The sequence below is a fragment of the Narcine bancroftii genome, chromosome 1 (assembly GCF_036971445.1).
Source record: "Narcine bancroftii isolate sNarBan1 chromosome 1, sNarBan1.hap1, whole genome shotgun sequence".
NCBI lineage: Eukaryota > Metazoa > Chordata > Chondrichthyes > Torpediniformes > Narcinidae > Narcine > Narcine bancroftii.
Window position 1 is genome coordinate 2681747 of NC_091469.1, and position 16512 is coordinate 2698258.

The window sequence follows — 16512 nt, forward strand, 5'->3', positions numbered from 1 at the left end:
TCAAACATTTGAGGTAACCATAGAAGATAGTTCAGGTCTCAGAAGATTACAAGATAGACTGTGATGTTCTTCAACTTGTGTTTGAAACTTATGGGTAATGCAGAGATTTTAGAGAATTCTGGTTACAGTACATCTTCTGCAGGAGTAAATGCTGAGGGATGCACTTTGGCTTGGTGCAGCCAAAGTGAGGGCAATGTGGGGAAGGACCACAATCTAGAGTCCTCTCATTATTAGCATTGAGGGGCTGAGACTGAGGGGAAGGCCCTCAGAGAGGGGAGAAGCAACAAAGTGTCTCAATGGTAGCACAATGGAGTTGGATGTAACAAGGCACAGTGACAGGAACGTATGGATATGAAAGTAAGGGTGGGAATAGACTGTGCACGGTTTTCTATATATATATTTTTTATATATGTTGGTGTGTGTGTGTGCAGCCTATGGGGCTGGCAAAATTCAGTTTTCACCCACCCATGGCCATTAAAAAAATCTGGTGGAGTTAAGGAACAATTTAGTTAACTGCACACATGGGCTAAGATGGATTCCCTCATCAGTATGGATCAGGAGAAAACAATGAAATGTTCCTGCTTTTAAGACCGTACTTGAATTTACATGTTACATTGCTTTGCTTGTTCATTTTTTTTTTTGGCTAAAAGACATTGATTTCAAAAGATGCAAAATAGAAGCATTGAACAAAACTGCAAAATTGGATGCCTTTATATTAACCACATCTTCACTCTGGTCAATTGGAACATAATTCTTTACATTGCTGTGTGAAATATGGAAGTACTTGAAAGGAGCCAACGTAACACATTCAGCAACTCCTGATAACTCAAAAATGATTTTAACTGCCATCAACCATAACGTGGCAATAAAAGCTTAAGATCTAATTAGACACCGTGAGCAGGAAAGGGCTTTGGCAAATACTAGAGCGCATCGGATGCCCCCCAAAGTTCCTCAACATGGTTATCCAACTGCACGAAAACCAACAAGGTCGGGTCAGATACAGCAATGAGCTCTCTGAACCCTTCTCCATTAACAATGGCATGAAGCAAGGTTGTGTTCTCGCACCAACCCTCTTTTCAATCTTCTTCAGCATGATGCTGAACCAAGCCATGAAAGACCTCAACAATGAAGACGCTGTTTACATCCGGTACCGCACGGATGACAGTCTCTTCAATCTGAGGCGCCTGCAAGCTCACACCAAGACACAAGAGAAACTTGTCCGTGAACTACTCTTTGCAGACGATGCCGCTTTAGTTGCCCATTCAGAGCCAGCTCTTCAGCGCTTGACGTCCTGTTTTGCGGAAACTGCCAAAATGTTTGGCCTGGAAGTCAGCCTGAAGAAAACTGAGGTCCTCCATCAGCCAGCTCCCCACCATGACTACCAGCCCCCCCACATCTCCATCGGGCACACAAAACTCAAAACGGTCAACCAGTTTACCTATCTCGGTTGCACCATTTCATCAGATGCAAGGATCGACAACGAGATAGACAACAGACTCGCCAAGGCAAATAGCGCCTTTGGAAGACCACACAAAAGAGTCTGGAAAAACAACCAACTGAAAAACCTCACAAAGATAAACGTATACAGAGCCGTTGTCATACCCACACTCCTGTTCGGCTCTGAATCATGGGTCCTCTACCGGCATCACCTACGGCTCCTAGAACGCTTCCACCAGCGTTGTCTCCGCTCCATCCTCAACATTCATTGGAGCGACTTCATCCTTAACATCGAAGTACTCGAGATGGCAGAGGCCGACAGCATCGAGTCCACGCTGCTGAAGATCCAGCTGCGCTGGGTGGGTCACGTCTCCAGAATGGAGGACCATCGCCTTCCCAAGATCGTGTTATATGGCGAGCTCTCCACTGGCCACCGTGACAGAGGTGCACCAAAGAAGAGGTACAAGGACTGCCTAAAGAAATCTCTTGGTGCCTGCCACATTGACCACCGCCAGTGGGCTGATATCGCGTCAAACTGTGCATCTTGGCGTCTCACAGTTCGGCGGGCAGCAACCTCCTTTGAAGAAGACCGCAGAGCCCACCTCACTGACAAAAGACAAAGGAGGAAAAACCCAACACCCAACCCCAACCAACCAATTTTCCCCTGCAACCGCTGCAACCGTGTCTGCCTGTCCCGCATCGGACTTGTCAGCCACAATCGAGCCTGCAGCTGACGTGGACATTACCCCTCCATAAATCTTCGTCCGTGAAGCCAAGCCAAAGAAGAAAGAATTAGAAAGGACACACTTCAAACATTCATGTACAATATCCACCTCCACCTCCCAACTTCCAATGGATCACATTGACACACAGACACACACAATAAATGCAGCTCCATCATGGATCCAACTGAAGGAGTCCGACCCCGGTGGTCTATTGATGCTCTCTGCTCTGAATCCTCCTCACACCCTCCCTATGCCATCTCACATATCTGGTTATTGTAGATTTCAGTGCAATGCACGGCATTCATTTATTTTCACAGGTGGTGGACGTCGGAACAGGAGGCAGATATAGGAGCAGGAGGCAGATATGGGAACAGGAGACAGATATGGGAACAGGAGGCAATTCTGCTGCCACCAAACTTTGCTCTGTCTCACAATACTGAGTCTCAAATTAAATGAAAAGACACAAAATGTGGGAAATTTAATCCTGTTGCTCAAGAGGATTGCACAAAAATGAACTGCCATATTTCCGACATTACCACAGCGATTGAACTTCAAAAGTGAATGGCGAGAAAGCCTTGTATAAATGCAAGGTGTGGGGGTTTTTTAAAATATTTCCTGCATTACCCTTTGATTGGCAGCTGCCTCAGGAAGGTGGTCCCATTGAAGGTACAGCATACCAATTAACATATTCTTCAAGTATCACAGAATGCAAAATCTTCTTGATATCTTATTTGAAGCAATAACCATATTCTGATAGAACACAACTAACAGATAGAGTAGTGAAAACTGATAAATGCTTCACATCCTTACAATACAAGAGCTTGTAAAATTATTCAATTAGACAGACAGTTATATTCTTAACCACCTTCAGACCTCATTTAACAGCAATGTTCCACAATTTCTGTCTTGGGATAGCTTGCTTCCTGTTTCCCACAGATCTCATTGCCTCAACTAGTTTCACATGAAGCTATTTTACTTTACTCTGAACACATCATGTGACTTTATTTTTTGAATAATAAGAGTGCAACATTTGTTTTGTTGGCAACCTTCTTGCATTCATATAATTTATTTTAACATATTAAAGCATCATAAAACACTTCACAGGAAGAGTATCAAACAAAATTAGATGATCACATTATAGTGAACTGGGATTCACTAGAGGTGTCCTGTACTGATGGCAGGTCCTGCCTCCCATCCCTTCACCCCCCTCACCCCACCCCGCGGGGGCTCGTATATAACCCTGGTTTCTCGGCTAAACCCTGAACCCAGTTCATGAACCCTACCTGTGTTATAAGCTAATAAAAGTGTTAGTTCTCCCTCCAGTCGAGTGTGAGCTTTTATCTACGCTACAATTTTATTAGCTTACAAACAAGGGTGGAGGCGTTGCTCAAGCCCGGTATACTGTTAATAGACGGATGGTGAGGAGTTCGCATATTGGCTAGACCGCTTCCAGGCCTATCTGAACACGACCAGTAATGTCTTCCACATGGATGAGCTCTGGAGGTACCTTTTGGTATTACCAATGGGGTGTCTATTTTCCAGTGGAAGATAGACAGGATAGTGCACAAGTTAAATCATCCAGGCCCTTCGAACGACTCAGCATCGATTTTAAGGGACCTCTCCCCTCCACGAACAGGAACATCTACTTTCTCTCAGACATCGATGAGTCCTCCTGCTTCCCATTCGCCATGTCCAGACACGTCCGCCTCGTCTGTTATAAAGGCCCTAGACTCTATTTTCACCCTGTTCAGTTATCCCGGCTATATCCATAGCGACTGGGGCTCAGCCTTCATGAGTGATGAGCTGCAACAGTACCTATTGGTGAGGGGCATCGCATCCAGCAGGACTACTAGCTACAACCCCCAGGGCAATGGGCAGGTTGAAAAAGAGAATGTCACGATCTGGAAGGCTGTCAAACTTGCCCTGAAGCAAAAAGGCCTTCCAGACTCGTGCTAGCAGGATGCTCCATTCAATTCAGTCGCTACTCTGCACTGTGACCAATGCTACTCCTTATGAGCTCATGTTTACATTCAACAGAAGGTCGGCATCAGGGACTACACTCCCTGCCTGGCTCACTAGTCCTGGTCCGGTCCTTCTCAAGAAGCACATGAGGAGAAGCAAGATTGACCCCCTAGTGGAAAGGGTGAAATTGCTCCATGCCAACCCAACGTATGCCTACGTGGAGTACCCGGATGGCAGGGAAGACACCACCTCCATCAGGGACCTGGAACCCACCAGAATAGGGGATCTGTTGCCTCAGGTGCCCCACAAGCTACCAAGCTTTTTCTCCCCACCCCTGCTCAGGGCCTCAGGGGATCCAGATCAGGAGGTGAGTGAACCCCCCTCTATTGTCAAGCCAAAGCCCCAGCCCATTACCCTTCCATCACAGTGGACCAGGAAACTCAAGGAGCCCAAGCCCCCCCCAGTGCTAAGGCACTCCAGCAGGATCTCTAGACCTCCGGACCGCCTGAATCTGCAAATAGCATTGTAAATATTTCTCTTCTGTGTCTATTACTGGCTTCTGATCCTTGTTCTCTTCATCCACAGACCCTTAATTCTGAAGGAAGGGGTGAATGTAGTGAACTGGGATTCATTAGAAGTGTGCTGTACTGATGACTGGTCCCGCCTCACAGCTCCTCCTCCTGGGGCCCGTATATAACCCTGGTTTCCCTCCTAAACCCTGAACCCCAACCCTACCTGTGTTGTAAGCTAATAAAAGCGTTAATTCTCCCTCCAGTCGAGTGTGAGCTTTTATCTATGCTACACACATTAAAACTATAAAATACACTTGCATTGCAATCTCCCGAGACTGACAGTGAAGAGTTTGGCCCGTAGTGTTTAATACACAAAAGTGCTGGAGAAATTCAGCATGTCCATAGGAAGCAATGATACGCAAGCAAAGTTTCAGGCCCGAGCCCTTCGTCAAGTCATGAGCAAAAAGCAGGCAGGTGCCTGAACATAAAAAGGTGGGGGGAGGAGGGAAGGGGCAGGGGAGGAGCACTGGCCAAGAGGTCACTGGTGGATATGGATGGGAGGGCAGTGGAGACAAAAAGCTGAGAAGTCATAGGTGGAAGGGGGCAGGTGATGTGGGGAGCTGGAGGAAAGGGGCAGGGAGGGAGAGGGAAAGAGACAGGGAAAAATCCCAACGGAAACCAAAGAAGTTGATGTTAATGCCATCTGGTTAGAGCATTCAGGCAGAAGATTAGGTGTTGTTCCATCAATTTGCGATTGGTCTTGGTTTGGCTATGCCTAGCTGTGTACAAACCTGATGGTATGGAAATGGGGTGCGGAATTGAAATGGTTAGCCACAGAGTGTATGGGGGGGGGGGGGGGGTTCTCAGCTATTGCAGCAGTTGGAGTGAGGGTGCTTAACAAGATGATCTCCCAGTCTGGATCCAATCTCTCTAATTTAGAAAAAGCCACAAAGGGAGCATTAGATACAGTAGATGACTCCTGCAGATTCATAAGTGAAGGTTTGCTTCACTTTGTCAGACTGTCTAGGGCCCTGAATGGTGCTGAGGGAGGAGATGGGCACGTGTAGCATTTCCTGTGATTACAGGGGTATGTACCAAGATAGGGATTAATGGAAAGGGATGAGTGGACAAGGGATGAGTGGATCACTGCAAAAAGCAGTGCAGAAGGGAAGTTGTGACCTGTAGTAAAATCACATTGTACTGGTGGAAATTGCAAAGGTTAATATTTTGGATGCAGAGGTTAGTGTGGTGGTAGGTGAGGTCAAGGGGAATCTTGTCCTTGTTGTGTTTAGGGGTGGAGGGGACCAGAGCAGATGTGTGGGAAATAGAGGGCCAAATTGGTGGTAGTGGAGGGGGAAGCTACTTCATTTTGAAGGACATCTCAAAATGATCTGGACTTAAAGACCTCGTCCTGGAAGACCTCGTCCTGGAAGCTGATGCAATGAAGAGGAATGAATTCAGAGAAAGGAAAATAATTTTTACAGGGGCCAGGGTATGAAGAGGGGTAGTTAAAGTAACTACGGGAGTTCGTGGGTTGGTAGAAAATTTCTGTGGAGTGTTTGTTTCCTGAAATGGAGACAGAGAGAGATTGAGGAAAGTGAGAGTGTTGCCAGATATGGACCAAGTGAATTTGAGGTTGGGGGTGGAAGTAGGCAGCAATGTGGATTAAGTCAATGAATTCATCATAGGTTCACAAGGCAGTACCAATATCGTCAATGTAGCAGAGGAAGCACTGAGAAGCCTTGCCTGTATAGGCTTGTAGCATGGATAGCTCCACATAGCCAGCAAAAAGGCAGGCATAGCTGGGACCGATATAGGTATCCATGGCCACCATTCTGACGGAGAAAGTGAGGTGATTCAATGGAGAAGTTATTGAGGTTGAAAACAAGTTCGGTCAAGCAGAGAAGGGTTTTGGTGGAGGGGAATTGGTTTAGACTGTTGTTGAGAAATAAATGAAGCACTTTGAGACCTTTGGCATGAGGGATGGAGGTGTTTTGAGATTGGACGACCATGATGAAAATGAATTGGTTGAGTTCAGAGAACTGGAAGTTGTTGCAGTGATAGAGGAGATGTGAGGTATCATTGGTGGGGTGGGAGGAAAAATGGAGTGAGGGAAGATGATTCCAGTTGGGTAAGGCAAGAGAACTCAGTAACCATGGGTCTACAGGGACAATTAGATTTGTGCATCTTGGGTAGGAGGTTAAACCAGGAAGTGCTGGGTTGGGAAACAATGGGGATAGAGGCGATGGAAAGGAGATGACCAGAAAAGAGGAGGTAAGTGAGATGGTGGCTTGATGTTTTTGGTAGGGTCCTGTTCAAGGAGTAACTAACAGTTACTGTCGTCTGGCCTCAGCAAGATCGAGGTCAGTGTGCCACACTACAGCAGCACCACCCTCAACTGCAGGTTTGACAGCAAGGTTAGGATTGGTGCGGATAGAGTGGTGGGCAGAGCGTTCCCCACCAATTTTCTCCAGCATTTTTGTGCATTAAACTGCAATCACAACATCTGTAGAATTTCTAGTTTAAACTTCTTGGCCTGAAATATGACCTTTTTCTCTTTGCATTGAGGTTTTCAGCAAGTACAGTTTTTTTTACCAATTAAAATGTCATTACTGACAATACTGATCTCAGCCAGGTGTCAAGAGGACAGAGAAGAGAAACAATGGATTGTGCTGTGGACAAGTGAAGCCATAAGGGAGGGACAAAAAAGGGATGGTTGGAGAAGCAAAGAAATTTCAGAAAGTTGTTAAGCTGGAGGAAGTTACATAATAACTTGATAAATATAGAAGCTGAGTCCACAGAGTTATCTGAACCTTTCACACGAAACTTTAAAAGAGGCTCTGCTTGATCACGAACAAATCTATGTTAGTGAGCACAGGGATCAATTGGAACTCGAGCAGTTTCACACACAGGCAGAGTTCTGAAGAACTGAAACCAAAAGTCAATACATATCTGACCAGAATATTGTTCAAATAGTGAATTTAAATAGTTTTAATTTAATTTAGAGATATAGAACAGTTAACAAGCCCTTCCAGGCCACACTGCCCAAAGGCACCCACCTGACTGATTAACCAGCCCCGTACGTTTTTTTGGAATGTGGAAGAAAACCAGAGCAAACCCACTCGGACACAGGGAGAACTTACAGTCAGTGCCAGATTCCAAACAGGGATCACTGGCGCTGACATAGCATTGTGGTAACCACAACACTAACCATAAATTTGATCGTGCCTTTTCAGAACTGAATATTTAACCATATAACCGTTTACAGCAAGGAAACAGGCCATGTCGGCCCTTCAAGTCCATACCGGTTCACTTGAACAACTCCACTAGCTACTCTGCAAACTCCTGAGGAAGTAGATGGTAAACTTTTTAATTTGTAAGTCGGGAAAGGTTCACATTAAAATAACAATAGAAAGTACAGTACGTACATACCTAAGCCAGTAACACAGGAATTTATTATGACTATCAAGACATATATATTATAGGTTATACATGTACTGTAACATTATACCACAACATTTTTTTTAAATATTAAATGATAGCATAAGAAGTTTCTTGTGAATCGCAAAGTCTCCAGTATTTCTGTGGAAAAATTAACATGGGATTATAAATTCAAAAGTTGCCCCTTACTTGACCCAGTGTTTCAGAAGGAACGGGACACAAAAGTCATACCCTGATAAGATTTTGCTGCCATCGATTTTAAGTCACTGCAGATATCAAACCATCATAAATATGAGGCAGGGACTCAAGCAGATCATAAAATCCCTGATACTCTGCATTGTGTAAATTAAAATCTGCGTCAGTACTGAAATTTTATTTCAATACAGTTGCAAGTTCAACTGTGAACAGTAAAAAAATAATTAGATGGAACTTTATAAAAAAGCAGATGCAGCAGGGAGGTTATGATGCAACTGAACGAGGTATTGGTGAGACCGCATCTGGAGTACTGCGTGCAGTTCTGGTCTCTCTACTTGAGAAAGATGTACTGGCTTTGGAGGTGGTGCGGAGGAGGTTCACCAGGTTGATTCCAGGGATGGAGGGGCTAGCCTATGAGGAATTTAGAATGAGAGGGGATCTTATAGAAGCATATATTATGAAAGGCATAAATAAGATTGAGGTAGGTACAGTAAGTTGTTTACATTGGTAGGGGAGACAACCTTAAGATTCAGAGTAGTTATTTTGGACGGATAAGGAGGAACTGCTTTTCCCAGAGGGTGATGAATCTGTGGAATTTGATAATCATTGAAAGAGTGGAGGAAACCTCAGTAAATGTATTTAAGACAAGGTTGGAAAGATTTCTACGTCGTTGGGGAATTAAGGGATATGGAGAAAAGGCAGGCAGGTGGAGAAGAGCCCATAATCGGATCAGCTATGATCACATTGAATGGTGGAGCTGGCTCGATGACCTACTCCTGCTTCTATTTCTTAGGTTCTTATGTAAATAATAATATTTGTGGAAAAATCTTTGATCTTAGATTGTGGATTAAAAAAAATTAGATATACAGCACGCTAACAGGCCCTTTCAGCCCACGAACCCGTGCCGCCCAATTTACACCCAATTAACCTACACTCCCAGTACATTTCGAATGATGGGAGGAAACCAGAGCCCCGGGGAAAACCCATGCAGACTTGTGAAGAATCTACAAACTCCTACCAGACAGCACAGGATTTGAACCGTGGTACGATTGCTGGCGCTATAAAGGCATTGTGCTAACCGCTACACCAACAGTGCTGCCCATTCTCTGACAGGATAAAATTTTATTAAATAATTTTAATATTGAGAGTCACAGAGCTATCCAGCATGGTAACAGGACCATTGGCCCAACTCTTCTCTGCCAACCATTTTGCTTCTCTGAGCTCGTCACATTTGTTTTGAGATTGGCACATGTCCCTACAAACCTTCCTTGTCTTTTAAATGCTGTAATGGCACCTGCCTCAGTCGATTTCCTGGCAGCTTGTTCCATATATCCACCAACCTTAGATATAAAAAATATCCCCTCAGGTCCCTTTTAAATTTTTCTCTCTCATCTTAAACCCATTGGTTTTTAAACTGCTGTATTCTGTGGAAATAACTATTCTTCTCATCTTGGTTTTATATAAAAGTCAAAAGATCCGGATGCCAGAAATCCAGACCCCCAAGAATCTGGACTTTCAAACTTTTAAAATTTAGCAGGCTTATGTGTGCGTGCATGCATGCGTCAGTGCCACAGATGCACAGCGGCAACAAGCGACCATGCTTAATACAGGTAATCTTATCACAAAGGTATTCATCTTTACAGTGCATTTTTATTTTAGTGTAAATTTTTAAGCATAATTTCAAGCATTACACACTATTTTTGGTAATTAAAATATTTTGTTTACATTATTGTCAAGTGTTGATTTCAGCACTTTTAATGTACCTCAAACCCTCAACCTTATAACTCAAACCCTCCAGTCCTGGCAACATTGTCATGAATTACTTTTGCACCTTTTCCAGCCAAATGACATTGTCCCTAGAGCAGCACTTCACACTACTCCAAACATGATCTCACTGATATCTTGTAAAGTTGTAACATGAAGCCCCAACTTCTGTACTTAATGCTCTGACAGATGAAGACAATCATGCCGAAAACCTTCCTCACCATCCTGCTACCCGTGTCACCACTTTCATGGAACTATATACCTGTACACCTTCATCTCCCAACAACACTCTTTGGGGATTTTATGACCTTTTTCTTCCCACTCACATACCATTTTAAGTATTCCCTATGCCATTGGTGCTCTGTGATTAGTAAGGGATTGTTTAAGGTGGTATGTGGGTGGAAAGAAAAGTTTGAAAACCATTATTTTAATCTACTTAATTGACTCATTATGTGCATGGTTTCATAACTCCAAAGGAAATTGGCCAATAACAATTTTTCTAAGCAAAATATTTCAGTAACAATTGGGTCCAGAGCATTGATTCTCAACCTTCACTTCCCACGCACATGTCACCTTACTAATCACAGAGCACCGATGGCATAGGGATTACTCAAAATGGTATGTGAGGGGAAAGAAAATGGTTGAGAACCACTGATTTACTGTGTCATAAAATATGAGATTTCTGCCTTGCAAGACTTATTTAAGAATGGTTTGCACGAATAGCATTTCCATCAGCAGTTGTGGCAGACAGCAAAGTAATAGCATACTAAACCAAAATATTTCTGCCAGTGCAAGCCATTCAATTAATCCTACTCTCTTGTCATCTGGCATGGAGCACATCAGTCTGTCTGTGCCAAACATGATGTTCAAACCCAACTAAAACTCTGCTGCTTGCACTTGTAAAGTCTCCATCCATCCCCTTCATAGTCATGTGTTTGTCGAGAAGCCTCTTAAACACGATTGTATCTGCTTTTACCACTACTCCTGGCAGCCTCTTCCAGGCACCCTCTTCTCTCTGTCCACAAAATTTGTCCCACACATCTCCCATAAATTTTCTCCTGCTTGTCTAAAAATGTGTAATGCTTTTACCCTGGAAAAAGATTATTTTTTAAAATATTTATGAATTTTCAAACTCAAACAATTTCTAGTAATCAATCATAAATTAGTTATCAATTATATACAAAATTTGCCATTCAGTCTGAGCCATTTTCTCCCCTCCCCACACTTAACAGACCTCAGTTATGCATAATATTCAAGACACCCACAACAAAGGTAGGGAACACATCAGGGATTTGTCACAGCCCGACAGCCAGCACCTAGGCTGTTACATTTTTTTTTCCTTTACTTGATTGGGATGGAATGGATCTCCTCTGCCCCTCCCTCAGTAGAAGGCTAGAAGGGGAAGGCAGGGCAGCAAGATGCGCAGCTCCACACTATAACTGTGCTCCTATAAAATTTAAATATGGTTGCCAAATTTTTAGAAAAATTTTATATTTTTTCCTCAAGTTATAGGTAATTTTCTCCAGGGGAACACAGCCTTGCATTTCCGCATTTCAGGGTGCAATGCCCAAGTGAGAGTCAGATTTCCAGGTAACTGCTATGCACTTCCTGACCACTGACAATACAATCATTACAAATTGGATTTGGAATTTGGACAGCTTCACCTTAAGTCTTATGTCCATCATATTTCCCAATAGGAACAGCTCTGGATCCTGTGGGAATTCTTTACCTATGATTTTTTTTTAGGGCTTGGCCTAGTTCCACCCAGAAGGGTATCACCTTGGCACATGTGCAGGTTGTGTGCACAAAGGTTCCTGTCACAATGCCACATCTAAAGCATTGGTCTGAAATTTCTGGTTTAGCCTTATTCAGTTTTTGTGGTGTCAAATAGATCTAGTGGAGAACATTATACTGCACCAGCCTATACCGTGCATTAATTATCGCTGTCATGCTGCTCTGACACAGATCTGACCAGTACCGCTCATCAATCATTGTTCCTAATTCTGACTCCCAACTTTGCTTTGATTTGTGAAGGCCCGGTTTAGAGCCTTCCACTTGGAGTAAGAAATACATTACCGAGATGAACTTCCCTGGGTTCCCCTTTTGAATCAGGTTCTCTATGTCACTGCTCATCGGTAAGGTTATGAATAGACCAAATTTGTCCCTCAAGAAAGATCTTATCTGACTGTAGCAGAGGAATGTTTTATTTGACAAGTTATATTTATTTCTGAGTTGCTCAAATGACATTAGTTTCCCCAGCTCATAACAGTTCTCGATACCCGACTCCCTTTTGGTACCCAGGTGACAAGGATCTTGTTGTTCACCATCAACGTGACTAATCCATTCGGAGTCAGGGGTGTTTTTGGAGACAGCCCACTTTAGACCCTACATATTGATTAATTTTGTTCCATATAGAAATTATGTTTTAATATGGGGCTGTGATTTTTTTTCAGATAATAATTTAGTGTACCACTTATAAAGTCTCCTGCTACCTTTTCACCTACAGTGTGCAGACCAATTTGTGCCCAGGATGATACACCTCCTCCCTCTACCTTGACTGGGCTGCCCTATAATATTTCTTAAAGTCTGGTGACCTTAAGCCACCCGGATTAAAGTCTCAGGTTAGATTTTACATAGAGACCCTGGATACCTTGCCATTCCACAAAAACTTTCTAACATGTGAATGTAAGTGCCACGGGCAGAGTATGGAAGAGGTACTGAAGCCTTAGCAACACATTCATTTTAACACAGGCAGGGTCATTCACCTATTTAAGTCCTCCTTACCTCCATAAATCTTCGTCCGCGAAGCAAAGCCAAAGAAAAGAAAAGGGGGTATAGTTTAGCTTATTACAAATTATTTAGGTTATTACCCACCCTAACTCCTAGATATTTGATCTCATTTTGTGGCCACTTCAAATGACTATTCTCTTGATATTGACTGTAATCCTTTTATCCCAATTGATCTTGCATCCAGAGACCTTCCCACAGTCAGTGCAGCAAGTCCAGTGAGTTTACTGGGTCTGTCAGATATATCACCACATCATCAGCAAATAGGAACATAGGAACATAGGAAGTAGGAACAGGAGTAGGCCAAAAATGGCCCATCGAGCCTGCTCCGCCATTCAATACGATCATGGCTGATCTAATTTATGACCTAACTCCACCTACCTGCCTTCTCCCCACATCCCCTAATTCCTCTATCATGTAAAAATTTATCTAACCAAATTTTAAATATGTTTAATGAAGCAGCCTCAACCACTTCCCTGGTTAGAGAATTCCAAACATTCATTACTCTCTGGGAAAATTGATTAATTGTGTGTTTTGATTGATTTTGTGTTCCTCCTGGCCTACCCTACTACCCCAAATCTCTTAATGTCAGGATCCTGGTGAATGGGCTCAGCCAGCAGCTCCATAGTCTGTATGAATAGAGCTGGAGAAAATGGACGCTCTTGACTACTAGATCTTGACAGTGGGAAGGCTGAAGAAATTTGCCCATTGCCCATGTGGTACAATGCCCTTATCCAATTTATAAAAGTTGGCCCTAGCCCCAATTTTTCCAGCACCTTGATCCCATTCCAGTCTGTCAAATGCCCTCTCTGCACCTCGGGCTGCAGCTATGCTCCTTTCATCCCTTGACTGTGCCAGATACATTGTCCTCAGTAGCCTGCTTATGTTGTCCACTGCCTGCCTTTTTTGCACAAAGTCCACTTGATCCTTATTTATAAATTTCGGCAAATGTTTTGATAATCTATTTGCCATGGCTTTGTCAAGTATCTTATAGACCATATTTAATTATGAGATTGGTCTATAAGAGGATGGTTTCCGTGGATCCCTACCTTTTTTGAGAATTACCTTAATAATTGCTGTTGAAAAGGATTCTGGGAGGGTATGGGTCTCATTCACCTGGTCTACCACCTCCGTAAAAAGAGGTATCAATAAATCTTTAAATTCCTTGTAGAACCCAGCAGGGAACCATTCCTACCCAGGATATTTGTTAATCTGTAGTAAACTCAAAAGCCTCTCCTACTTCTTCCTCTGTGAAGAGGAAATCTAATCCTTCCTGTTCTTCTGGGTCTAGATTTGGTAGTTCCAACTTTGACAGGAAATCATTGATTTTATCTGGTCCCCTGCCAATTCTGTCTTTTCATAAAATTGTCTAAAAGTCTCATTAATTTCTTTTGACTTGTACAAGATCCTGCCATTCCTGGTTTGTAACACATTGATCGTCCTGAAGACCTGTTTTGCCCTCAACTGCTAAGACAGAAGGCTCTCCAACGCCCCCCCCCCCCCCCAATTTGTAATATTTTTGTTTTGACCTCATCATGGCCTTTTCTATACTAAACATTTGAAGTGTATTGTACTTCAGTTTTTTGTTTGTTCAAGCCCTATATTGTTCTTCAGAGCTGGATTTTTGAATTTTTCCACCTCCCTCATTTATTCCTTTTTGACTGCTTTAGTGTATCCAATTAGTTGACCTCTTAAATACATCTTGAGGGTGTCCCAGAGGAGAAATTGATCCAAAATAGAGGTGTAGATGGTCTGACAAAATGTATTTATCTGTGCTTTAACAAAGCTACAAAACTCCAGCAATGTATTAAGGCGCCATCTATACACCATCTCTTGCTTATCCAGCATTTCTATAATTAATGTCAAAGGTGAATGGTCAGACAAAAGTCTTGTCTGATCAGTCTTCATGATCCTACCCTCTATATGGGCTGAAGCCAGAAATAAATCTATCCGAGAGTAGGAATCATGTTGCCTCAAGTGGAAAGGGTAATCTTTCTTCCTTGGGTGTTTTCACCTGCATACATTTATCAAATTTAGCTCCTTCATAAAGTCAATGATAGCCCTTGCTGCCTTTATCCTTGTTATTTTTTTCATTGACTTGCCCAGGATAAGATCAAGACAAGAATTAAAATCATGTTTCCCCCCTCCCCCAACTCAACCAGAATATTTTCTGTTCCTACTGCCAGTTTCAAGTAGGTATCTTGCATGAACTTTTTGTCATCAAGATTGGGGGCATAATCATTCACTGGGGACCAGGACTCTAAATATTTCTTGACAGTGCACCATTACAAATCTCCCTGCTCTGCCTGTGACCAACCTTCTGCCCTCAATGGAACACTTTTTCCAATCAAGTTTGCCACACACCTTGCCCTAGAACCAAATAAAGAGGTTATTACCTGGCCCACCCATACCCTTTTTAACTTTTTTTTTTAAACTTTATTTAAAATTTTATGACATGAATAAAATAAAAATTACATTTAAAGAAATAATAAAAAATAAGATAATAAAAATTAGAATACTACATCATTAAACTACACAAATTAACCCCCCCCAATAATTATAACACAACATTAATCATCTAATTTAAAATTAATCCAACCCTCCCCCCACAAAATAAAGAGTGAATAATTAATTAACAATGTTGTAAATAAAATAGAAAAAAACCCCACTTACCAAAAAAGGATAAAACTTAACAACAAAAAAAATTACTAACAACAAAAAAAATATCAATACTAAAATAATACCCTTAAACAAATATTTAAATCAAACATAATTAATGTATTTAACAAATGAAATCCACTTTAAAACTAAATTCAAATATTAAAATCATATATCAACCACATATCTGTTATACAAAAAATCATAATTAATAATACATAAATACAGAATTTCTATTAATACCAAGTTTCCTTTATAATTCATCGAGAGAACAAAAACATCCCTTAGAAAAACAATCAAATAAACTTTTTATTCCCTTCCCCTCCCCTTATATAAAAAAAGAAAAAAAAGAAAAAAAAGTTCAAACTCTTATAAAATTCTCCATATTCTTCATTTATAACATCTTCAAAATTCTCTATCAAAATTAACTTAATTTTATTAAACTCTTCTCCCTCAATGTATTTGTACTTAATTTTCTTCTTCTTCTTATCACCTTTCCCCTCATCTTCCTCTTCATCTAATTCAACATCCTCAATTTTTGACTTATTATCTTCTGTGACATCATCCTCTTAAAAAAGAAAGAAAAAAGAGAAACCCCCCCCCCAAAAAAAGAGAAAAAAAGGAGAGAAAAAAACCTCCTAATTCCCTCTCAATTACAATCAAAACAAAAAGAGTTTTAAAAAAAATTATTTATTTAAAAAAAAAATAATAAAAAAAAACCTTCTCTTCTTAACCCAAACATTAAAAAGAAAAACAACCAGGTCGGAGGTCACAACTACCTCCTCCTGTTTAAACCGCCCAAAGCGGTAACTCCCCCAAAATATTGGGTGTGAGATAACTCACAGGTAGCTGATGACTTCTGGAAACTAGTGCCTGTCATGATAATGAATATGTATGAGATGTACCGGAAGTCACGTGGTATAAGAGAGAGATAAGAACACAAGCAGGAGAACAAAGGAAACGGGAGAATAAAGCCACTGGGAGAAGTTTACCTGATAAAACTTGTGTTTAATGTTTTATTAACTTCACAT